Here is a 26,973-nt window from a genome sequence, read left to right as displayed (position 1 = left end):
CCTAGGGGTCATGATTTTCACAACTTTGAATCTACACTACCTGAGGATGCTTCCACACAAGTTTCAGCTTTCCTGGCTGATTAGTTTCTGAGAAGAAGATTTTTAAAGATTTACTTTATATTCCAATGTAAAACTTTAACACCCCCCAATGTGGCCTCACCCTACCCCCAGGGGTCATGATTTTCACAACTTTGAATCTACACTACCTGAGGATGCTTCCACATAAATTTCAGCTTTGCTAGCTGATAAGTTTCTGAGAGGAAGATTTTTAAAGATTTACTCTATATATTCCTTTGTTAAACATTGATCCCCCCATTGTGGCCCCAGTCTACCCCCGGGGGTCATGATTTTCACAACTTTGAATTTACACTACCTGAGGATGCTTCCACACAAGTGTCAGGTTTCCTGGCTGCTTAGCTTCTGAGAAGAAGATGTTTAAAGATTTTGTTCTATATATTCATATGTTCAACTTTGACCCCCCCATTGTGGCCCCACCCTATCCCCTGGGGTTATGATTTTCACAACTTTGAATCTAAATTACCTGAGGATGCATTCACACAAGTTGCAGCTTTCCTGGCTGATTAGTTTCTGAGAAGAAGATTTTTAATGATTTACGCTTTATATTCCTATGTAAAACTTCGTCCCCCCATTTTGTACCCAACCTACCCCCAGGGGTCATGATTTTCACAAATTTGAATTTATACTACCTGAGGATGCTTCCACACAAGTTTCAGCTTTCTTGGCTGATTAGTTTCTGAGGAGAAGATTTTTAAAGATTTACTCTATATATTCCTATGATAAATTTCGACCCCCCATTGTGGCCCCACCCTACCCCCGGGGGTCATGATTTTCACAACTTTGAATCTACACTACCTGAAGATGCTTTCACACAAGTTTCAGCTCTCCTGGCTGCTTAGTTTCTGAGAAGAAGATTTTTAAAGATTAACTCTGTATATTCCTATGTAAAATTTCGACCCCCCATTTTGGCACACCCTACCCCCAGGGGTCATGATTTTCACAACTTTGAATCTACACTACCTGAGGATGCTTTCACACAAGTTTCAGCTTTGCGTGGTTCAGGAGAAGATTTTTGAAAATTTCTTGAAAATTTTCATAAATTCCTAATTATCTCCCTTTGCAAAAGGGCGTGGTCCCTTATTTTCACACCTTTGAATCCCCTTAGGCTAAGGATGCTTTGTGCCAAGTTTGGTTGAAATTGGCCCATTGGTTCTTGAGAAGATGTTAAAAATGTGAAAAGTTTACAGACAGACAGACGGACGACAGACAAAATGTGATCAGAATAGCTCACTTGAGCTTTCAGCTCAGGTGAGCTAATAAAAGGCTGGTGGAGTTTTTTCTATTAATACAAGTGTTCAAATTTGATTGTCAGTTACCAGGTACATCATTAGTATTGAAATTATGATATTCAAACATTTTCCCCATTTAAGAGCCCTTTAGTAGTCTATATAGAGATCAATGAAATTTGGCTACTAGTATACATGTACACCAATTTGAATTGCCATTTTGACAATATTAACGTCATTTTCATGAAGACCAACACTTGGCACTACCTAATTTTGATAAACAGGTTTGCTTGACCAATTTGTGATTTTGTAGAATTTTTTTTTCCATTAAAGAGACTGTGAGACGAAAAATGATGAAATCTGGATGTCCACCATTTTTAACTATTCATCGCGATCAACATATTTTGTTGGACTCAACACACCTTAGTCATGATAAAATGCTGTGCTAAACCAATTTATAATCGTTTGTTACCTCAATTTTTAAGACTTAAGAGAATTATAGAATTTGCCTGTCGACCATTTTGACATTTTGTCATAGCAAGCATATTTTTCAGACTAAGCATGCCTTAATTAATATGCAAAAATAATTTTGTTGGACTGAATTATTATTGTTTTTTATGCGTTTACCCTAGTTTAAATTTTTTAGGAAAAAAATTATAAAATCTGACTATCTGCCATTTTGATTTGCCATGTTGACCTAATTAACGCTTTTTAGGGAAAGCCAGCAAATTTTTTTCAAATTAAGGACACTTTAGATTGATTCAATACTAAGCTGGATCATTTCATTATTGTTTGTCAATAATAAAAAGACTTTAAAAATATATATATAAAATTTGGTTGTACGTCCGCCATTTTGATTCGCCATTTTGAGCTACTTAACGCTATTTTGATGAAGACCAGCATATTTTTTTGGAATCAGCACACTTTAATTATGTTTAAAAACCATGCTGGACCAAATAATAACTATTTGCCGTTAAAAGTTTTTTTCGACTAAATCGGACTAGACTATATGAACTCATATTTTCTTTCAGAGGTAGTCGAGAAGAAGATTTAGAAAAATGGTCAAGTATTGACTATTTAATTGGCCTTGCTTCTAAGGCCCTTGTGGGGCAAGAGTAATAAAATTTACAATTTATCTGACATGAACAAGAAGAATATAGATGGTTTAAGATGTATAATTACTATATGCATCTTAACATGAATGGACAAGCATTAGTACATGTAATAATTTACAGGAAGAGATAGTTATTTCAAGATCAATGTTATTTCATTTTAGGCCTTAATTGTTGTTTTCAAGGTATAAATTTCAAATAAATAATTTCATCCATGTAAAAGTTAGTGACTTTTTTTTTAATACAAATTATATAGGGTCAAGCAGTGTGTGTGTATGGGGGGGGGGGGACTGGCTTAAATCAATGCTTAATTAATGTTCACCAGTATAGAATCACACCTGCATACCATTTACAACTTATCCATGCATGGCTAACTTAGTGAATCCATTGGCTATTATTATAGTGAACACTTCTCCCTGTGATTTAAATACCCAGTCACTAAGAATTAGAACTCATTGCAGAAGACATTTACAGCAGATATCATTGCTGAAGAAATCAGATGGTAAGGTATGTTTTTAATATTTGTATTTACTATGGCCTGTTATATCATGTGCATTTGAGGAGCATGATATAATTTATATTACGAGGCATATAAATTGTTATACCCACACTTTCTAAAGAAAGTTCTGGTATATTTTTGTTACCCTGTCCCGTCCATCCGTCCGTCTGTCAAGTTTTACTTAATTTCTCAAACTGCTCTTACTTACATCTTATAAACCAGCAAACTGAACTGAACAAAAAATTGCAGAAAATTGACGTTTATTACTCCTAAAAAAAAAAAAAACCCTACATCCCAGAACTTCTCTTATGATTTAATGAAAAGACACATCACATCTTGGGATATGATAGGGGCTGTCCTATAGATATATCCCATCCCCCCCTCCCCGGAAAATCTTTCTGGATCCGTGCATTTATCCCTGCTTACACTGTAAATAAAATGACATTTTTTTGGTTTTTTGTTTTTTAAAATTTGCGTTTATTTTTGCTTAAAATAAAAAAAACTTATATATATCTAATAAAATCAAAATATAATTTGGGGTCTAAAAGCTTTATAAACTGGTAAAAAGTGTTTGAAAAAAATCTCATCACACCTTCAGTTGCATAATTGACAAATGATCTATTGAGATATATGATCAGAAGCTCTTTTATTTTCTACATGGGGATCAATAACTAATATTCAAGCTAAAATTAATAACAACAAATGATTAAAATTAAATGTTTATCCTCCACATCCATCGGATCCACCCCCCCCCCCCCCCCCAATCAAACCTGGTTCTAAAGATACTGTCTTCTTTTCATTCTTACATGTGTACAAAATTATAAATCATTTCTCAATTGGTATTTTTCTCTAAATGCACATAAAGTTCCTATTTCAGAAGGGGGGGGGGGGGGGGGTAATTTAAAGACAACACCCAGGGGTCATATACTTTACACTATTTGATGCATTATGATGACATTAGAAATAAGAATATTATATATATATATGTATATGGTTTAGTGGTGGAGATCTCAGCAGTTTTCAAGATTTTTGGTATTTTCCTGTTTCATGGGGTCAGAACAATCCCATAGGGTCATGGCCTACATTATATTTGATGCATCATTATATATTGAGAAAAAAGAACTCTTCTTTCCTATAATTAACTCATATATACATGTACATGATGTCTCTACTCAATAGTGTAAGTCTGACAAATTAGAAAATAACTTTTGCAATTAAAATGATAGAAAATGTACAGATGTGATAGGATAGGTAATGATGATAAACTTTTATAATTTAAATACTAAAAGATGCTGGCAAAGGGAGATCACTTATTTTGAAAGTGAAAGTAATACCTATACCGGTGGCTCATAATATGTTGTGTTACTACATGTATTTAAATGCTTACCTATATTGGTCAACATCATAATGATAATCAAATTAGAGCACAATATGGATCCTTTTTTTTATCATCACAAAGAAACGTTTATATAGGTTCGTAATTTATCCTTTTTCTGCATATGGAAAACACTGGAATGTACACCATGTGAAACCCATCTAACCGAAGAGCTTGGTACAGCGAACTACATTGAAGCGTTTAATAGGAGTTAACTCCAGAAAAGTTACTGCTAATGTTTTGACTGACCTTTGTCCAATCAGATCGTCGTTGGGCAGAGTTAAGACATTGAAGCTCGTGACTTGAATGAAAGAGAGAGAGAGAGAGAGAGAGAGAGAGAGAGAGAGAGAGAGAGAGAGAGAGAGAGAGAGAGAGAGAGAGAGAGAGAGAGAGAGAGAGAGAGAATTGAGTAAATTATAAGAAATAATCATTAGTTTTAAACTTGCAAACAAATTAATTAAGATCTGTGTATAAAATTAACTTTATATCCTACATTGGTATAACTTTAAAGTGTTTTAAAGAACGATTGTGAAAATTTTTTTGGAAGCGCGCTGTCAACAACATGTCCATGTATAAGAATGACGTAGCTAACCAACTAAATTTCCTAGCATGTAGTCTGAGAATAAGGGCATTAAATATTTAGAAATGCGAACGAATGATCACTTAGGCCTAAAAAAAAAGTTGTGTGTTTCAGGTAACCCGACCTAACCTACAAAAATGGCAGTTAGACAGTTTTTCCCCAGGCCGATTTTGCATGGCGGTACCGCCATGCATTGAAGATCCCTCACCATGCATCACACAGTGCCGCTATACTTCTCGCTATGCATGTTTATTTCAAAGCAAAATTCTTTTTCCAATTATCACACATCTTTTACAACTGTAATTAGTAGATATAAAGTTGTCCGTTCTCCATATATGAAATACACAATTTCTTTAATTCATTAAACATGTTAAATTGGTTTTCTGAGATTTGCGGCGGGGGAGGGGTGTTGTGATGGATTTTAGCTTCTCATTGAGATACGATAGGATGGTGATACGCTTGATTAGATGATATATCAAACAAACAAAAATGACAATGAATATCAAAGTGAAAGAAAACAATGATTAAAAACTTAAGAAAAAAATGTGAACGCATGTTTAATTAATATACAAGTCGTATGAACCATCATTACTAATAACGGTGTTTCTGTGCTTGATTTATAATTTTTTAATTTTTATTTGTTTACAGGGGACAGCGAACTTGGTTTTCTTTAACACCAAGCCATTGATAACATCAAAGAAAAATTTGCTAAAATTCATCATTATTGTCTCATCACCAGGAAGATGAAAAAAGAACCAGTCAGTATAAAAAGTGCAGAATTTCGCAAGTACAATCTGAATGTTAGTTTTTCCTTACTTATACAGTTTTCCTTACTTATAGTATACGTCAGGCACGTAGCATCGGGGGAGGGGGCAGGGGGCTGGCCCCACCACGTTTTTGCGTTGCAAAGATTTTTTTTTGAATTTACATACAAAAAATTGAAATAACATGGAGTCCCCCCCCCCTCACCCTCACAAACACGCTTTAAAAAATGAATTGAAAATGAGGAAATGAACGCTGAAATTAAAGTGAAGTGAACGGTATACCCCCCCCCCCCCCCCCGGATTAGGATTTTCGGGATTTTGGATTTTTAAAACAACCCTCCTTTTTTTGTCAAGATTTTTTGGATAGGTCTAGCCCCCTTCCAAAAACGATACTACGTGCCTTTACGTTAAGCTGATTTTTCATTTCGTCAGTATAAAAAGTGCAGAATTTCGCAAGGACAATGTCAGTTTTTCTTACTTATACAGTTTTTCCTTACAGTATACGTGAGGCACGTAGCATCGGGGGAGGGGGACGGGGGGGGGGGCTGGTCCCACCACGTTTTTGCGCTGCAAAGATTTTTTCAAATTTATGGGACCATGTAAAAAATGAATTGAAAATGAGGAAATGAACAGTGAAATTAAAATGAAGTGAACGGTATACCCCCCCCCCTCCCGGATTAGGATTTTTGGGATTTTGGGTATTTGAAATAACCCTCTTTTTTTTGGTCAAGATTTTTTGGATGAGTCTGGCCCCCTTCCAAAAACGATACTACGTGCTTGTACGTTAAGCTGATTATTCATTATTTATAAATAATTAGGTAATTTAATTTTGAATAAAATTTCAGTGGCGTCGGAAGCAAATTAAAAGTGGGGGGGGGGGGGGGGCGGCGGATAGACTAATCCTTAGAAATCTTAACAAGCAAAAGGGAAAAAAACTTATTCACAAAATCCTGAAAATCCTTATGGGGGGGGGGGGGGAGTATACCTATAGTTACCATGGGGGAGGGGCTAAGGGGGGGGGGGTCTATCAACAATTTTTTTTCGCAAAACATGAAATTCCTAAACCGTAAAAAGGGGGGGGGGGGGCTAGTATACCCATGACTCCAACTTCTCAATATTTCCACCTTTTCAAGGTAAATTTAGGAACATTAACTTTGTTTCGAGAAAAAGTTGGGGGGGGGGGGAATGAACCCTCTCTGATGCCATGTGCCTAATGCTAAGGTCTAACTTTGCAAAAAAGGACGGGGGCTAAGGGAGGGCTACCAAAAGGGGGGCTACCAATTTTTTTTTTCACAAATCATGAAATTTCCAATCTGTACGGGGGGGGGGGGGGGTAGTATACCTATGACTCCAACTTCTCAATATTTCCTTCTTTTCAAGGTAAATTTTGGAACAATTATCTTTGCTGCGAGGAAAAGTGGGGGGAATGAACCCTGTCTGATGCTAAGGTCTAACTTTGCAAAAAGGGGGGTTGGGGCTAAGGGGGCTACCAAAAGGGGGGCTAAAGGATGGGATAAGGGCTAAGGTGGGCTACCTAAAACTTTTTTTTTGCAAATCATGAACTTCCTTATCCGTAAAGGGGGGGGGGCGTATAACTATGACTCCAACTTCTCAATATTTCCATCTAATAAAGGTAAATTTAGAAACAATTATGTTTGCTGCTTTAAAAAAGGGGGTGAACCCTCTCTGATGCTATATGCCTAATACTTAGGTCTAACTTTGCAAAAAATGGGGGAGGGGCTAAAGGGGGGGGGGGGTCTATCAACAATTTTTTTTCCGCAAATCATGAAATTACTAATCCGTAAGGGGGGGGGGGGGGGGCTAGTATACCCATGACTCCAACTTCTCAATATTTCCACCTTTTCAAGGTAAATTTAGGAACATTAACTTTGCTGTGAGAAAAAGTTGGGGGGGGGGGGGTGAACCCTCTCTGATGCCATGTGCCTAATGCTTAGGTCTAACTTTACAAAAATGGGGGGGGGGGGGTAGGGGGAGGGCTACCAAAAGGGGGGCTACAAATTTTTTTTCCCCGCAAATCATGAAATTTCCAATCCGTAGGGGGGCGGAGGGGGGGGGGGGGGGGGTTAGTATACTTATGACTCCATCTTCTCAATATTTTCATCTTTTCAAGGTAGACTTAAGAACAATTAACTTTGCTCCGAGAAAAAGTTGGGTAGGGAGAGGGGGTGGACCCTGTCTAGTGCTAGGTGCCTAATGCTAGAATTAAAATTTGAGATGACAGATACCGAAACTGTAGTTATAGGATATTTTAGATTTATTCCAACTACTTAAATAATCAGAACGAAGACATTTTATTTTCATTTCATTATGGCCACTTGCATACGTTTGGCTTAAGCCTGGATCAAGGTAATCTAGGCTTAAGCTAGGCTCAAAATTTTCAAATCACTTGCACACCTCTCTGATTTATCTGAGTAGAGCTCAGAATTGAGGTTTACTGTAAACCTAATTCAACAGCATAAAAGCACAAAAACGAATCAATATATATAACTTGAGTTAATTTTATTATTTTTTTCATATGATTGCACCCATGAAAAAATGGCCTTTGTTTACAAATTTCCAGATTTTAATGGATTTATACTTATATTTGTCAGAAGATTAAAGTTGAAGTTTCATGAAGATCAAATAACTATCTATCAATAACTATCTTAATCTGGCATTTAAAGCTATGGAATTTTTTATCCCCTCGCCTTGCGACGTTACGTTATAATCTAATCAACGTCACTTTTATGTTAGGTTATATGCTCTATTGTTTTGCTTTTGAATATATCTTACTCAAATTGTATTTAATAACTATAGATATAATGCATTTATATCAAGTCATTGTGTTTTTTTTTAAATATGAATTATTGTTATTAAAAATGTCACGAAAACTATGAAGTCTTTTTAACGCACATTCATTTTATCTAAATAAGTCATATCTTAAAAAAAATGAATGTGACTTCATAGTTTCTAAAATTATTCAATATCAATAGTTTAGTACAATGAACATGACATTTTAAAAACGTATGGAGCCGATATACGGTATGCACATTGGATTCCTGTGCATGCTATATAAAAAAGAAACTTCGCCAAAAGTCGATCTTTCTTTTCCCCTCTGATAAGAGAGATAACTTTTGTAGAAAATAATCTCTTTTTGTTTCTGTTAACTCACAATTATTAAGGTATGTAGCAATAAGGGAAGCAGTGCTGGGCCCCAATTTATGTTAAAAGGCGATATTTTTTTAATAATCAATTATAAAAAAGGAAATTTGAACAGAACGAACTAAACCCAAACGTTTGGCAATTTATTTAATTGCCAAAATAAAGAAAACTTTTACAAAAAGATGTAAGAAGCGAATCATATTGTGCTTGTTACATTGGTTATTTGTCGACACGTGAATAGATACACACGTTAAATAAATAATAGATAAGAATAAATACACGTTAGCTCATACAAATAATTTAGCGATTTAGCCCAGAAGCACACTGAATTTTTTGATAGTAAAAACTTCTTTCATGTTTTTTTAGCGTTCTCTGAACTTACTGTATTATCAACTGAGCAGGTTATATTTTTATTGCTTTTTATATATTATAAAAGATAGTGTTCGCACAATATACATGTATATACCCTTTGTCATTTAGGAACTTTTTTCCGAAGAAGTGGATCAGTACCTCTCACCCTCCCCCAAAAAATTAACTTTATTAAAAAGAATTAAAAATCAATCAATTAAAAATAAAATCAACCAATTAAAAATCTAATTAATTATAAATATTACAATCTTATTGTTTGATTTTTTTGCAATTTTTCAATTTTCAATTCTTAAAGCTCAAGACCAGTTCACTGGTATTTGAGGTTCAAAATCAGTATATACAAATGTACACGAATACAGTCAAGGATCACATGTACAGTAGAAGTAATAATGACAAAAAAAGGTTAAAATCACAATACAATATCTTGTTAAAGTTGGTTTCTGGAAGAACAGACTTTGAAAATTTTCTTAATAAATATTGAGTTTTTTTTAGTTTTTCTACATTAAAAGTATTCATGAGCTCGTTAAATTTTATAATATTTGGGTTTTCATAAAATCTCTTGGGTAAAAACATTTTTCTGTCGTTTACAAAATGTGAACATTCTAAAATATAATGAAATTCATCCCCAATACTATTAGAATCACACATTGTACATTTTCTTAAATGTTTTTCAATATTATGCCATCTACCTGTTTCAATGGGGAATCGATGATTACATGTTCGTAATTTTGTAAACGTAATCCGTAGATCTGTAGGTAAAATCAACAAGTACTTTTCTAAATTGAGATTTGTTTTAAAAATTCTATAATTAATACATTTTGGTGAGTTATCTACGATACTTCTCCAATCTTGTACAAATTGATTTTGTAATATTTCTTTAACTATTGACTAAACTAAAAGCCAGTTATAACTACATATTGTTTGATTTTCCCATATATATGACAACCCGCGCGAGTTGAGTATATCATGTATACATTTTATCCATGGATGTATAAAAGATCCATTTTTGTAACATCTATAAAAATAACAATAGATTACAATAAGTGACTTTACAATCGTGGGCTGTCAAAACTTTTGCCCAGTACATTATCATTTTAATCTTAACAAAGAGTGACAATGGATACCCTCCAGTTTCTCCATACACCATACAATTTGGAGTACTAGATTTAAGATTAAGAATAAATTTCAAAAATTTTAAATGTACCTTTTCAATAATATCTAAATTTTCGTAACCCCACACTTCGCACGAGTAAAGTAAAATTGGGTTAATGACCTTGTCAAATAGGTCTAACTGACAAATAATTGGTAGGCTAAAATAACGTATTTTTCGTAAAACACCATACAATGCCTTTGACGCTTGTTCTACTAAATGCTTTTTAGCATTATTAAATTTTCCACTTCTTGATAAAACAATACCCAAATAGCAAAATGATTTTACGTTTTCAATAGTTACTCCTTTATACAAAAATTTACGCTTTGACCTTTTGAAAAAATGAGGATCTTTGTTTTGGCTATATTGACATTAAGTTTCCATATATCACAATAATTTGCAAACACATCTAATGCCTTTTGTAAATCAGGCGCAGATTCAGATATCAAGACAGTGTCATCGGCATAAAAAAGTAGACAGAGTTTCAACGTAGCAAATAAATCATCCTGTATTTGAAGAGAAGGACAAGTAAAACCCTCTAACTGGTTTCTTAATAAATAATCTTCCAAATCGTTAATAAAAAGAGAAAATAAAAATGGTGACAAATTTTCTCCTTGTCTTACACCTATGTTACACATAAAAAAATCTGATAAATGTTGACCAATTTTTACCCTTGTACATGTTAATAATAAATCTAAAACATTTTCCATCTATCCCACTTTTAAGAACTTTCGTCCATAGTCCATCTCGCCAAACTGTATCAAAAGCTTGCTTAAAATCAATGAAAGAACAGAATAGTTTCCTCTTATTGTTTAGTGCATATTTACAAAGAAAATCAATAACAAATATATTATCTGATGTACAATAACCCTTTCTAAAACCTGTTTACGCTTCATTGATTAAGTGTATTTCGTAAGCAAAGGTGTTAAAACGGTCACATATTATACTAGTAAAAAGTTTTCCTAAACAACTGAGTAATGTAATAGGTCTATAATTTTCAGATTGACTCCTGTCGCCCTTGCCTTTGTAAATTGGCTTAATTATTCCTAATAGCCAATCGTCTGGGACTAGGCCACTATCAAAAACCAAATTGAAAAAGTTTACATATAAGGGTAAGAAGGTTTCCATAGTTGTCTTAATATATTCGTTGATAACATGGTAACCGCCAGGCGCTTTATTGTTTTTTAATTTTTTTACAGCATTCCTAATGTATAGACTGATTAAGAAGTGTATCATTATCTAAGTTTATGTTTGCACGAACTTGTAATCAATGCTATAGCTTTTAATAATTTTTATTTTAATATTTATTATTATTATATCTTACACTAAACATGTATGCTTGTTTGAACAATAGTTATATAAGAGCTGCCAAACGGGTTTTTTTTTATTCTTTTAAGTTACACTGTGTAAACCTATTTATTTACTTATTAGAAAGATCCCTTTATTTTCCTGTTCTTTTCAAATGGGCTAGATCATGAAATCTCATTCATGAGATTTTTGTATCAATGAAGATGAGGTTAATGTAGGTGTAAAAAAAAAAATAAAATAAAAATATTTATTTTTTGCCCCAGTTCTTTTTCTACTTTGCTCGGTCAGTTATATATTTCGACACAAAAGCAGTATAATATAATAGATGCTTAAAAATAAAAGGTTGAAATAAAATATTGGTTTTTTAACCCTTCATTAGTTTTAGTGCAAAAAAGTGCACAAAATTGAATAGATACATGTATATTTAAATCAAAGAGCAAATGTCATTTAATATCAATATCAAACTTTAATATACAAAATGTACATAAAAGATAAACGGTGTTAATAAATGCTGTTTTAAATTAAAAAAAAAACCCAACAAAGTATGCCTACAGATGATTTTTTAAGGGACAGAGACTGGTCAAAGTCTGTGCCAAAACAATGCAGATATATACCATTTTACTGAGAAAATGCTTCAAAGATAAATATTTTTACAAATTGCATGAGCAAATGATAAAAACGAAACAAGAAATCAACAAGTTATATTAACATTTTCTACTGTCTTTGTCTCTGATGACATTATGAATCAATTTTGAAACCAATAATTTCATAAAAGATAAGCAATAAACGGTATTGGTTGCGCCGTGTAGTAAAACAAAGCATAAAAATACTGATTTTTAAATGTTGTCTTAAAGTGTAAAAATTGAAAATAAATGTAAGGTATAGGGAATCTTTTTTTCTAATATTATGAGCTCATAATTACGGTCGGAGCGTAGTAAGATCTATCATAAAGCCAGCCTTGTGTCCATTCCTTTTAACAAAATCTGTTCAATTCAAATATGTGCCTGCTGACGTAAAAAAATCTTGCGTTTTTGCCTTTCAAAAACATCCATAGTAAATAGTTGCAAAGTAGATACTATGGTGTTCCGATGGGGCCACTTAGACCTTCGCACTTTCGCCTTTAGGTCGAGGCGCGAGAGTGCGAAGTTGCGAAGGCGAAAGTGCGAGAGTGCGACGGCGAAGGAGCGAAAGTGCGAAGATGCGACGGCGAGAGTGCGAAGGTGCGAAGGCGAAGGAGCGATACTACTATCGCCGTCGCAACTTCGCACTCTCGCCGTCGCAACTTCGCACTCTCGCCTTCGCCTTTACTGTTTGTAGAGCTCTCTATCGTTTAAAGATAATTTTAACTATAAAAAATGGCGTCTCCGGCAGAAGACCAGCTTCTGAGAAAATATTTCCAACAAGGAGTGTCATATATTGAAATCCAGATGTTGATGTATTTAAACCACGGTATTGAATTAAGGTAAGCAGACTATTAGGTGACAGAAATAAAGATATGGAGTACATAATGACTAGGAAGACAATGGTCCAATTATAGTCAGCACTAGCATCTCGTAAATATTCAATATTAACTGTGAATAATGTCAGACACGGAAGTATATCCACAGGCACCTGAATTTTTATTAATCAGTTGCTCAATGAGCCAAATATAAAAAAAAATCTACCCTACTATATATAAATACTCAAGATTTGCATGAATTGTAGATGATAGCATTACCAATTCTTTTAGGAGGAAATGTATAGTGAGATACGTGTATGTATATCATATTTGAACTCAATGCTACACGCAACTGGATCTGATTTATGTGGCAAATCGAAGCCAGAGTCAAAATTGTATTGCACACTTTGTGTATTTATATATATAGTAGGGGTAGAATTTTTCGATATTGTGACGCGGCTCGAAACGTCATCAAAGTTTGCATGGGTTCGGATTTTTACGAGCCAATAGCGTAATTTGTAGTGCAACCTCTTAAGTGTTGTATATCCACAAGAAATAAGTCAGGTATATAAAGTGATATAAATATTAAAAACTAATGCAAGACTATTAACTAAACAATGAAACACTTAAGTAATTCAAACACCTGTTAAACCATTTATTACCCCCCCCCCCCAATTATTTATAGGACTACTACTGGTGAAGATTTATGTGATAAACTTAGTGAACAGATTGTGGTGAATCGCACCACCAACAATTCTTTATCACCAGCACTCCCATTGTCCTAAAACTATGGTGAATCTATGCCACCAATAGCTTTCTTTAACTGTAAGATTCTAAACACCTGTAACTCCGTGTAAAAACATCACCAGTAGTAATATAAATTAATTCCTAATTAATAAAAGTAAGTTTCAAGAATTCCATAGGAGCACCGTAGATAATCCAGATTTCACCCAAATTTACCAATAAAACTAATCTAATTATTAACCACAAAATCACCTGTTCAAATTAACCAATTATAAAATTTACCAATTCACGGGGTCGGCTCTTAATTGTGCCTCTAACATCCTCAGGATCTTAGAAGAACTGCAAAGCTAATTGTCGCTAGGTTTATAAACCCTGCTGCTGTAATCAAAAGGCTATTAACACACTAGGTGTCCTCATCTTCCCCGTCTAGCCAACCCCCCCCCCCCCTTACTGACCTAAATACACAGATTGTATCTCTTAGGCCAAAATTCACGATTCATTAAGGGAAGCCATCTATTATGAATTACAGCTGAATTCCAAAACTTAAAAGAAAATTAAAGTTATACATGACTGTATAACAATATTTGACTTATTAATTAAGCGACTACCGATAATTGTTAAAAATTCAGGTGCCTGTGGTATATCATACATCTCTGATGTCACCTTTGTCAATATTATTTCGGAAGGCTCCCCCACCCACTTAAAACTATGCTACATGCCTCAGATCAGATGATCATAAGTATGTACATCGTTACCGTACACTGAAAAGGCGTCTAAGAAATTTAGATCTTAAAAAAGTTGGAAATTGGAGTTTAGATGAAATCATTCCTGTTATCCAGGTAAAATTGAATAATTAATTCAGGTATTTAAAAGATGTCTTGTGGTTTAAACATATGACAAATTAATAATAATTGAATACAAGAGTACTCTCACTCTAACCAGAGCTTTTATATTATTAAGACGTACACACATGTTAGGTACTAGTATGCATGTCAGGGTTTAAGTAATCTATTACTATTGTTTTAGATGGAGATTAAAGAAGGCTCAAAGAATTTAGGTTGCCGTAGTTTATCTAGGAGATTATTTTTAAAACATGGAATATTTGTTGGAATGTATATACACAAAAATACAAGAAACGGGCAAAGGCATATTTAATAAATAGTTCTTATTTAATACATTAACAGTGAAAAATACTTGTTGAAATAAAAGAAAAATAACATACAACATTTTTCTGTTATTTATGCAGGAATACAACAATGTGTGCCCTTAGAATTTTAGATCCAGAGGGAGTGTCCCTTAGGTCACAGCATTGTTTATCCAGACGCCAGTATTATAACCAAGGACCCAATTTTCTTGTTCATATTGATGGATATGATAAGTTGGATTTTGCATTCATGGAGCAATTTGTGGGTGAATAAACAAGAATTTTTTATAATTTCAGTACATGTATTATCAGTTCATGCTGACATCATAAATTGATAATTGAAATTCATATGTACTTGTAAAGATTTGTAAAAATGATATATTTTATGTACATTTTATTTCATTAAGATATGATAATTGACATTATTACTACATGTAGTATTATATGGTACATGTTTCATTTAAATTTTGTTTTTATGGTAGGTTTTCTCGTCGCATCCTTTGGTTACGAGTTGCTAGAACAAATAACAATCCAAAGGTAGTTGCCTCATACTTTCTGCACTATGTTGAGGAAATAGCAGGTACTGACTTTAAAACTGTAAGAATTTTATCATTAATGACTGCATAATTGTCAAGTGCAAATTTGTCATTTTCATGAATTAATTTGACTTTTCTCAGCTCACAAATGAAAAAAACATGGTTCTTTAGTTTTAGGAAAAAACACGTGCATGCAAATTTTTATAGATTTTATTCTTAAGTACATGTATGTAAAAGAACTAATCAAAATGTGGCATGTTATCCATGATATGGGAAAAATCAACAAATGAATGTGCCTCACAGCCAGTAAACATATATATGTTTCTTACTTCATAAACTTGGTTAGATAGTTTTAGTGGGATACAATATATTTGTACAGTAAATGTAGAAGGAAAGAAAAATTTGGTGGCTTGACCAGTAAGTCAAACCCAGGACCCTGCAACACTATACATGTATAATCAAGTGTCCTACTACTATACTATCCATGATATGATATACGGCCGGTACATGGTTCATATAGCCCCAACTTATACAATATATTGCATTCTATCTTTAGACTGTAATACATGTATTCTAAACAACGTCTCTATAGATTATTAAAATTTAAAACAATGCAAATTAAATAACGGTAACAATTCTTTAAAAAAAATCTATCTTCTGGCATATATTGCAGTTTCTATTTGGTAGGAGGTGTAATGCAGATTTTGTGAAATGTTAATATCATACCCCCCCCCCCCCCACACACACACACACACACACAAACGAAGTGTCCATCCATCTGTCCATCCATCCATCTCTGTGCAATCTGTCCAGTCCATATCTTTATTATGGAGGAACGTTGGATGTTCTTACTTCACACAAAGATGAGGGTGTGTCATGATTTTTTACCTCAGGTCAATTGGGCAAGTTGAAGGTCATTTACTAAAAAATTAGGAATTCCTGTCTAGAATATATCTTGTGATGAAATATGATTAGAAACTAAAATTGACACAAAGATTGCTTGTGAACTGTAAATATGTCATGACCTTGAGCTTTGGTCATATGTGCAAGTTTCAGGTCACTATTAGAAAGACCATGCATCCATTACTATCTAATAAAGAAATATTTGAGTTACCAGGTATATGTTCTTAGCAGGGGGTATCATTTGTGAACTTGATCAGAGTACCTCTAGTTTTAAATTGGATTTAATTAATCTTTTAGAACTTTAACTGTTGTTAAATTCATCAAAATTTTCCAATTCAGGAGTACCAAGATGCATTAGAATAGATGCTGGAACAGAAAATGGTCACATTGAAGACATGCAGAAGGCTTTTCGTTGGAATGATGATGATGCTATGGCTGGAGATAAAAGTGTGATCATTGGAAGTTCCACATCAAACCAGGTAAATATTCTGCCATTATAATAATATACAGTCATATATAGTGTACATGTATATTCTAAATTATTAAAAACCATAACCCCGGCATGGCCTGTACCATTAATGGGGCATCCCTACTTTTGGATTTCATTATTATTTATAGTAAAATCTTTAATCATTATTCTTTTCCAAGTTTCTTATCTTTGGTGTGTTTATTTTTTATCGGATAACAAGATTGATGCATTGTTCCTTTACTGCATCTTCTCTTTACATGAATTATTGTTATATGGATTGTCAAATCTTGGAATATTTGAGAATTGCTGATCAGCAAATGTAGCCAATGGGCCTCTTGTTAGCCATGCTCTGCTAGAAGCAGAGTCCCAGAGGCTGTAGGCAGGCAAATCGCCAATGTTAATACTGCATTTGTATGAATGAGTGTGTTTTTTTTAGTTGTCAATATTTTTTTACATGTATACGTGTTCCAAAAACAAGGCTTATATGCATTTTTATTATTTTATTTTCATATTTTTATTAGAATTGTGCAGTTTTAAAATTTGACTTCTTTTGTACATATATTGCATGTACTGGAAAAATTGTCACATTGTAACTCCGTTGACAATAGAATTTCCCTAAACATGTGTACCATTGCATTTTTTCATGGATATCTGGTACCTTTATTATTTGGGAATTTTATATTTACATGTATTGTCAGGAATATATATATTGTATTGTTCTATTGATAGTTATATTGTGCAGTAAAACCTTTTTTTTAATATAGAGAATAGAGCGATGGTGGAGATCACTTCGTCAATTGGGTGTTGGATATTGGATAGACTTTTTCAAAGATTTAGAGATATTTCACATGTGGAAACCCCATGCATATGTAAGTTAATTTAATTTTGGGATTTCCATTAATCTTCTAGAAAATATTCTACATGCAATATATTAGATTAGAATAAACTTTCTTCAAATGATTTTGTATAAGCTAGGCCTTTGAAATGACAACCAGGCTTTCTAAGATGTGAATTTTTGTTTGAAGAGCACTTGTGTATTCTCCTCTTGACTTTTAAAACTCACAGCACATCATATATATCAAAATTGTAATATATTTTGATCAATTAAATCTTTATCATCAACCCAAACATAGTCACAGCAAATGAAAGATTTAGCCACCAAAAATAGTTATAATTTTTTCCTGTGCCATATTAAGCTAGATTACTGTAGCTAGATTCCCAATTAAACGCGAGGAATTAATATCTTCATAAAATATGTTTAAAGAGATGATAGTTATGCTTATTTAAAGTTGGCTGTGCATTGCTATATAATCTATATACGGTAAAAAGAAAATAAATAAAACACCTGTTCCTTGCTTTTTTTAAAGAAAACATTATTTAGAAGTTGAAATTGATGTTTTTCTTTTATGCAGAGAATGTTTAAGATTTTGCTTTATGGCCATATTACAAAGGGATTTGGATCACATCAGAAAAGATTGGAATACTCACAATATCAGACATCAATCAAAAAATGTTGTAGAATGTCCCTCAGGAAAGCCAGATATCATGTTCTTCAATCCAGAGCTTTATGGTAAAACAATGTTATAAACCTATATATAGTTCAATGAAGCTGATCGAAAGTAAATACATATTTTGTCCTAATTTTGGCTTGCAAAGGTTTGTTAGCCCTGTGAGTTTACACAGGGCCAACAATACCTGCATATATGTGTAGCTTGTTTATCTGATGGGGGTAAAGAAATAATTACTACTAGTAAACCAATTATCTCAGAAGGTTATAGACCTTTGCCTAATTACACAAGCAGAATCAGTCTCCTTTCAAAGTTAGAAATATTCAAAGTATATAAAAATAACCTCTTTAAGGTCATACAAAAAAACCCAAACCAAATGCATCATGGGTAAGTTTAAAAAAGGGAACTGAACGAAATGTTCACAGGTCTATTTTTGATTTGCCAAAACATTATGACCTCTATTACAAGCGATGTAAAAGTCGTATAGTCATAATACAATCATCCCCACCTCAGACGTCAGGGGCAAATTTTATTGAGGCAAAATAACATGTACGATACCCTTTTAATATCATTTGTTTTCTTAACAAATTTTGTACATCATTTATTTTCATTGAAATATGGCTTAATTGACCAGGAAAACTACTGAAATTTCTATTATTATACACATACTTAGCATGACCATTGTTTAAAAGTATCAATTGATATAAAACTGAATTAAGGAGCTTTAATTTTCAGTACAAAGACCAAATTAAATTAATGTAAATGTGTACTACATCTGTAAAATAAAGTTTTTATCAGGTTTCTTTGGTTTAAATTGGTTCAAATGACAGATGTTTTATTGCATACTATTTTCCTATTTACAGTATATCCTCAACACACCTTCAGATTTTATTGATGTGGTGTAGAATAACTTAGTCTTTCATGGAAAATCCCTAAGTGAGCTATATACCTCTCTTAATATGTATGGTACTGCATACCTGTTAAAATGTTACATATACAAACTATATAGATTAAAAAATTCTTTGCATTTCTCAAAGATTTGTGAACCATATGGTTCTCATGTTAATGATGGTTATCAGGGTTTTTTTAATGCTTAAAATGAACTTTGTTTAAACTTTATTGTAGATGCTGTTGATTACAAGTTTCCAGTAGAAATAGATGACATAGAAGCAATGAAAAATTTCTGTGAATTATCCAACAAGTTTGGATGTAGAGAGGATACCCTAGCTCATTTAATGGACCTTATGAGACAAGGAGGAAAATCAATACCTTGTGAAACAGAGGAAGCTGTTGAATTGTTTTTATGGATTCTTCAGCAATTACGTGCTTAAGTTGAAAGCCACCAACTTATTTATGATATTTCATTGTATAAATTGTGTATGCCATGATGATCATTAACTTTTGCGGGTGACTAGTGACACATATTTTTTCAATGTATACCTGTATGTACCCGGTATCTGTGATGTTCCTAAATATTTAAGAGAAAAGTAAACACTGGATCAGAAATGCAAGCATTAGCACTGCACTGTGATAAAAATGACAAATAACAGAAGACAAAAACTGAGTATATAATTTTCACATTTATTTTGCATATATAGTTCATAATGAAAAAATTAAAATCACCTGAATTTATCTGTTTCCATGTGTTACTGCGTCTTTTATGTATGATGTATGAAATGAATTTATGAAAACATGTACAGTATATAAATTTCTTTTAAATACTCCCAATTGCTCTATACTTTAACTAAAAAAATATTCTATTATTTTCATTCACAAGCAGATACCAAATTGTTTACAATCAACTATGAATATAACTTCAAAAAGATTTTGAACATGTCAAGCATGCATTATATCATATTGCATTTTATTCAGTATGAAGATTTAGCTTTAGTGTAAAAAAAGGAAAAGAAATATTTAATCAAGTGTTCTTTCACATAAAATTTAGTTTAAAAAAAACTTTAGTTATAAAAGTTTCAATAGAACATATTTAAAAAGAAGAGGAAACCAAATTAACACAATAACAACAAATAAAACAATAATTCTAGTTTTAAAATCAAATAATTGTGTTGAATCATTATACTTTCAACAAAATCAATACAGTGCACTATATAAGGATATGATTGATAACTGAAAATCATTTTAACAGAAAATGTACTTGCATAGTTTCAAAAAATTCCTCAGTCATAATTTAATGAAAAATTGAATCTTAATTATATTTTCACCCCTGAAATTCCAAAAAAATTCTTGTATAATTTCGTACTTCATATCACCAATCTAGGTAGCTAAACACAGTTTCGTATAAAATCCTGGGGGGTTTTCTCTGGGGAAAAGCATGATGGGTAGGAATTTTCCTGCTATTTTTATGCGGTATACATGAAAATCAAATTTTTATACTCTCAGTTGTATAATATAGTGAATTATCTTTCGAATACATGATAAAAGTATGTAGACAAATTCTAAAAATTAATTTTGTGAGACTCTAAAATAAAGGGCGGTAACTCCAAAAACATCCGGATTTTACACATACATAATTTCATGAATTTTTTAGCGGGTAACATAGCTCTTTAAAAAGCTGGCGAATGTTCCCTGAAAATACTATGAAATGATGCCTAAGGACTTGTTCTTGAAAATGTACATAAATAAAAATGGCTGATTTAGTTGCATTTTGTTTTAGGGGGAGCCTAAAATGCATGGGTGTACTGCATTTAGAGGCATCCTTTTGTCTATTTTCCGCATGTTTTGAGTGCCAAATAAATTCTAGCATTAAGTTACATGTGCATTATTTTTTAATATTAAAAAAATTCACGATTTTATCTTTCTATTGATATATAGATATATATGTAACATGTTTTAACAATTTATTTTTATAGGGGGCAGTTTTGCTTGCCCCTCATCTGAAAACGTCCTTATAACGTTACATATAAAACTGTGTTTTGCACCCCTACCAGTTAAACTGGGAAGATGGGAAGGTATTCCATTTTGTCCTCGCTGTAAAACAAAACGTATAGTCGATGAATTTCATTGCATTTTAGATTGTGATGCAATATGTGATGCAATATGCAACTTGTCCGGAACAAGTTAATAGACAAACATTTTCGGCTAGACTAAATATGCTAAAAATTTTCTACGTTGAAAAATGACCCCCGGTCAATTATTCCACGGGGGTCATTAATTCTACTTTACACCGGCTTGTGCATATCCATTTATAACATTTGTAATGGGGCATACGTGAAGGCGCGTAAACATGCACATCTTAATGAGAATCAAATTGAGTAAAAGCTGTCAGATATTAAATGATTTGTATAAACAAATTACATATATTTCTGTCCCTCTAATATTTGTGTGAATATTCTACATTTCTGAACTAATCTTGTTTAAAAAAAAACAGGCTGATGAGAGTTTCTTTGAGTTTCTTTGTAATTTCTGGTAGCCTTTTTTAAAATATTGGTTTAATAATACCAATAAGCATAATGCATGAACCAAATTAAAAAAGGCAATATACCATGACAAAACATGTAATTCTGATGTACATATTTATTTCTTACATAACCTGTCATACTTTGGGGTATCATTATCTTTCAGCCTACTGACAACTTGTAAAATTTCGTTCGCAGGGATATCGTCAATATCGTCAAGATCGATTTCATAATCATATCATAATCATCACAGTTCCCTTCATTGACTTCATTGCTTTTTATTTACTTTAGTTTTACATTAATAATTCAAACAAATCTCGTGCGTTTTTTTAATTTTTGTCCAAACCATTTATAAATGTTTAAATAAAAGCAATATTCAGGATTTTACAGTGTTCTGTAGGATAACATTTCTTTAGTTTTTATTAAAATGACAGTGGATTTTGATTCTTTACTAAAGTTTTTTAATGTTTTCTTGTGTCCTGGGTTTGTCGCTAAGCTAGCTGGAATTTTCTTCTCGACGTTTTGCATTGTGCGTTGTAAGTATAATTGGGAGTCTAATCAAATTTCATCTTCTATAATTATCTATTTACTAATATTAAATTAATATGGCTCGTCTGTAAAGAATTAATTGTTTCAATGAGCTGTAAAACTTATATTATCTGTATTGTTTTGCTTTTTATCTGGATCCCATATATTGTTATATTATTATTCTTTTCGTCACTTAATTGCTTGGTTAGACGCGTTTAAAGAGGCATGATCGCGATTTTGGTCAAAAATAATTTTCAACTGATTTTAATGTATTCAATGCTTCAGTAGGGCATTTTCATTTCTTGTCCAAAGCTTTTCTTAAAATTCTGTCCCTCTAATATTTGTGTGAATATTCTACATTCCTGAACTAATCTTGTTTTAAAAAAACAAGCTGATGAGAGTTTCTTTGAGTTTCTTTGCAATCAAAATTGAAGTGTCATTCGTTGAGTTTTATAATCGAGTTACAAAGCTTACAAATTCTTTGGTTTGAAAACAATTTGAATTGAAAAGTCCAGTTTTAGACCTAAAATGAATGTGTTAGGAAATTTGAATTGAAAAGTCCAGTTTTAGACCTAAAATGAATGTGTTAGGAAATGTTTTTTATATTCTGAAAATGATATAGACAAATCAGCTCGAAAGAGATTTTTTTACAGTAATATTGAATCTGTGTAAACAAAACCATGGCAATGAGTCTTGTTTACATTAAAAAGAATTGGGAGCCCTGTATCTTGCTTATCACTGTACATTTGACACTTAAAGGGAACTGTTACAAATAACAAAAGCATTGACCGGCATTTGCCGGAAAAGATCATTTTTTGAAAGTTTTTTGTCTATTTCTATCGTACATATTTTGAATTTTTCAAATTTGCATTTTGAACATATCATTTGCTCATGCAATTTAAAAATTTATATCTTTATGAAAATATTTATCTTTGAAGCATTTTCTCAGTAAAATTGTATATATCTGCATTGTTTTTGGCCTAGACTTTGACCAGTCTCTGTCCCTTAAAAAATCATCTGTAGGCATACTTTGTTGTTGTTATTTTTTAATTTAAAGCAGCATCTATTAACACCGTTTATCTTTTATGAAGAATTGTACATTTTGTATATTAAACTTTGATATTGATATCAAATGGCATTTGCTCTTTGACTTAAATATATATGTATCTATGGAGAAAAGTATATACATGTACCTCACTTATTGTAATGTGCAACGTCAAAATCATGGAAAAACTGATGCGTTTGCTTTTCAGAACATCTATAGCAAATGACACAATTGTTGGAGAAGTAGATGCAGTTCGTTCATTGCAAAGAACGTGTACATTGGTAACATTTTATGCCAAAAATGCATGAGGAAGGTTTATAGATTAGATTAAATTGGGGGTGAGTCAGAGTTTTACCGTCCCCTTGCCATTCCGGCTTCAGGTGAGTTCCTTATACAGAGGATGCAGCTGTTAATACGGAAAAAACATTAACATTGAATGACGATGTGAGCTTTTACATGTACAAACATAACTTTTCCTGTTATTTCTATTGAATAAACTAAAGCGATGTGCATTATCTATTTATAGAGCCAACGTCTATAGATAAAATATTAAATAATCTTCATGCAGAAAAGAAAATTTTATCAACATTGTCTTTTCGTATGAACTTTATGGTAGTACTGATTTTTTATATAAATAAAATTATATATTTGTTTCCCATATTTTGATAACAAAGAGAAATTAGCCGATTGAGCCATTGGTCAATGTTCTTTTCAATTTTGTGCACTTTTTTCCACTAAAACTAATGAAGGGTTAAAAAAAACAAATATTTTATTTCAACTTTTTATTTTTTAAGCATCTATTATATTATACTGCTTTTGTGTCGAAATATATAACTGACAGAGCAAAGGAAAAAAAAGAGCAGGGGCAAAAAACAAGATTGTATAAATATTATAGTATTACAGGTTTACAGAATATTATTGATATTGCACCTACATTAACAAACCTATCATCTTCATTGATACAAAAATCTCATGAATGAGATTTCATGATCTAGCCCATTTGAAAAGAACAGGAAAATAAAGGGAACTTTATAATAAGTAAATAAATATGTTTAACTAGTAACTTAGTGTAACTTAAATGAATAGAAAAAAACGTTTGGCGGCTCTTATAATAACTATTGTTCAAACCAGCGTACATGTTTAGTGTAATAAATAATAAATATTAAAAGAATTTTGAAAGACCAAATTTACTTGTGAAAATAAGTATAGTTTAGGTTAGCATGTAATGGTTTAAATTATTAAAAGCTATAGCATTGATTACAAGTTGGTGCAAAAAAATTAAACAATAAGTTTGTAATATTTATAATTAATTAGATTTTTAATTGGTTGATTTTATTTTTAATTGATTGATTTTTAAATGTTTTTAATAAAGTTACTTGTCCAATTAATTGGGAGCCTGATTTTTTTTTTAGTTCAAGTTCAAGTTCAAGTTCAGTTTATTTACTCAGACCAAATAATTTGGTACAAGAGGAACATATATATAATACATACAAATACAAATCGTCAGAGGTACAGACAAACAGGTACATTTTCATACAGGGAAAAAATATAAATAAAAAAGAACAGACTATAGAATCACTACTTATATTAGATTTTAGTATAAAGGATCATAATAGGAAAACAACTAAGAGGAGCAGACAGCATCAAAAATTTTTGAAATAAATACACATAATTTTCTTAGCGATTTACAATTGCAATTAGTCATGAGTTCAGAAAACTTAAAAAAAAAATTGGTCTTTTCCAATATTTTGTGTTTATGTATTTTTTCCTTATTTCTTCTAGTGCCGAACATTCTAAAATATAATGAAATTCATCTCCAATAAGACCTTTATTACACAAAAGACATAACCTCTCATTCAAAGGAATGTTATACCATCTGCCTGTCTCTACAGGAAAACGATGGTTTGATGTACGAAATTTAATGAATTTTTTTCTTAGTTTTACAGGTAAAATATCAAGATACTTCTCAAAGCCAAAATATGGTTTTAAAATTTTATACACTTGACCTCTGGAAGAACAATTTATATCATTTGACCATATTTGCATAAATTGGTCTTTTAATCTTTGGTTTACAGTAGCAGATAACCATTCTATATTGACAAAATTATGGTTCTGCCAGACATAATGTAGCCCGCACATGTTCAAAATTCTTTGAATACAATCAATCCATGGGCTTTTACAATCGCTATTAAAATGTTGTGAAAATAAATATCTGTACACTGTATATACAATTTTGTTCTCGGGGCTTACATGTATGTATTTTTGGGGGGAGGGTGAGAGGTACTGATCCAAAAATTAATCCATTAGGAAGGGAAGGGGTATACTAACCCTCATTAAAATTTTGATTCCCTTCTTACATCTTTTTGTAAAAGTTTTCTTTACTTATTTAATTGCCAAACGTTTGGGTTTAGTTCGTTCTGTTCAAATTTCCATTTTTATAATTGAATATTCAAAAAATATCGCCGTTCAACATAAATTGGGGCCCAGCACTGCTTCCCTTATTGTTTACGTACCTTAATAATTGTGAGTTAACAGACACAAGGTGAGATTATTTTCTACAAAAGTTATCTCTCTTATCAGAGGGGAAAAGAAAGATCGACTTTTGGCGAGTTTCTTTTTCATATAGCATGCACAGGAATCCAATGTGCCGATATACGGTATGTATATCGGCTCCATACATTTTTAGAATGCCATCTTCATTGTACTTAGCTATTGATATTGAATAATTTTAGAAACTATGAAGTCTTTTTAACGCACATTCATTTTTTTTAAAAGATATTACTTATTTAGATAAAATGAATGTGCGTTAAAAAGACCTCATAATTTTCGTGACATTTTTAATAATATTAATTTATATTAAAAAAAAAAACAGAATGCAAAATAAACTCGAACGTTAACATAACCGCCTATGGAAAATGCATTAGTGGACTATACCCATGTTATATCAATTAGAATGAGTATCGTATGTAATCAAAATACCAACCGAATTTATCTTTTTTCCTTAACATTTAATACCTTTTTTCAATTGTAAAATAATGAAAGATTTTTTATTGTCAAGATATAAAATACTAATCTAAAACACCAAATATTGAAATGAAAATAAAATGTCTTCGTTCTGTTTATTTATGTAGCTGGAATAAATCTAAAATATCCTATAACTACAGTTTCGGTATCTGTAATCTCAAAGGTGCAGGATTTTCCCTAACAAACAAACAATTTTTAATAAAATTTCATTTAGCAGTAATTTCAGCATTTATTTTGCCATAAACTTTATGTGGGGCAATTGTGCAGATTCTTATTTCTTATTTACAAAATATGCAATTTACATATTCCCCAATGTTAGTAATGGAACCTAGCCTGTTAGTCTCCTTTCTTTGTAATACCCGGCTGGGAGTAAGGATATCTGTGCAATGGGTGAAGACTTCATATAACATATACAGTTATATTGCAAGTCTCCCCCGAATGTCCAGCATTAACTCCTCCCAGAAGCCCCCGAAGGAACTCGGACACAGATATGAAAGGAGGTGTACGTCAGCCCCACCCCCACCCCCACATTTCCTCGCAGCAAAGATAATTGTTCCAAAATTTACTTTAAAAAGATGGAAATATTGAGAAGTTG

The 26,973-nt window shown here is 32.3% G+C and overlaps 1 protein-coding gene and 1 non-coding gene across 2 annotated transcripts in view; one reads left to right on the top strand and one right to left on the bottom strand.

The window, feature by feature from the left end:
- The first annotated feature begins 12,854 nt into the window (after positions 1 to 12,854).
- On the top strand, positions 12,855 to 20,003 carry LOC105343844 (uncharacterized). Its single transcript, XR_010708712.1, has 9 exons — positions 12,855 to 13,085; positions 14,557 to 14,644; positions 14,832 to 14,917; positions 15,052 to 15,215; positions 15,432 to 15,529; positions 16,728 to 16,867; positions 17,622 to 17,726; positions 18,270 to 18,427; positions 19,491 to 20,003. It is a non-coding gene; the product is annotated as an uncharacterized protein (transcript).
- LOC105331626 (uncharacterized) overlaps positions 19,722 to 26,973 on the bottom strand; it is a gene marked incomplete in the record, with an annotated part of 138,533 nt that continues 131,281 nt past the window's right edge. Inside the window, 1 exon segment of the mRNA XM_066069649.1 lies at positions 19,722 to 20,583.

The sequence above is a fragment of the Magallana gigas genome, chromosome 8 (assembly GCF_963853765.1).
Source record: "Magallana gigas chromosome 8, xbMagGiga1.1, whole genome shotgun sequence".
Taxonomy (NCBI): domain Eukaryota; kingdom Metazoa; phylum Mollusca; class Bivalvia; order Ostreida; family Ostreidae; genus Magallana; species Magallana gigas.
Note: the sequence above shows the minus strand (reverse complement) of the source record. Positions and strands in the feature narration are given on the sequence as shown.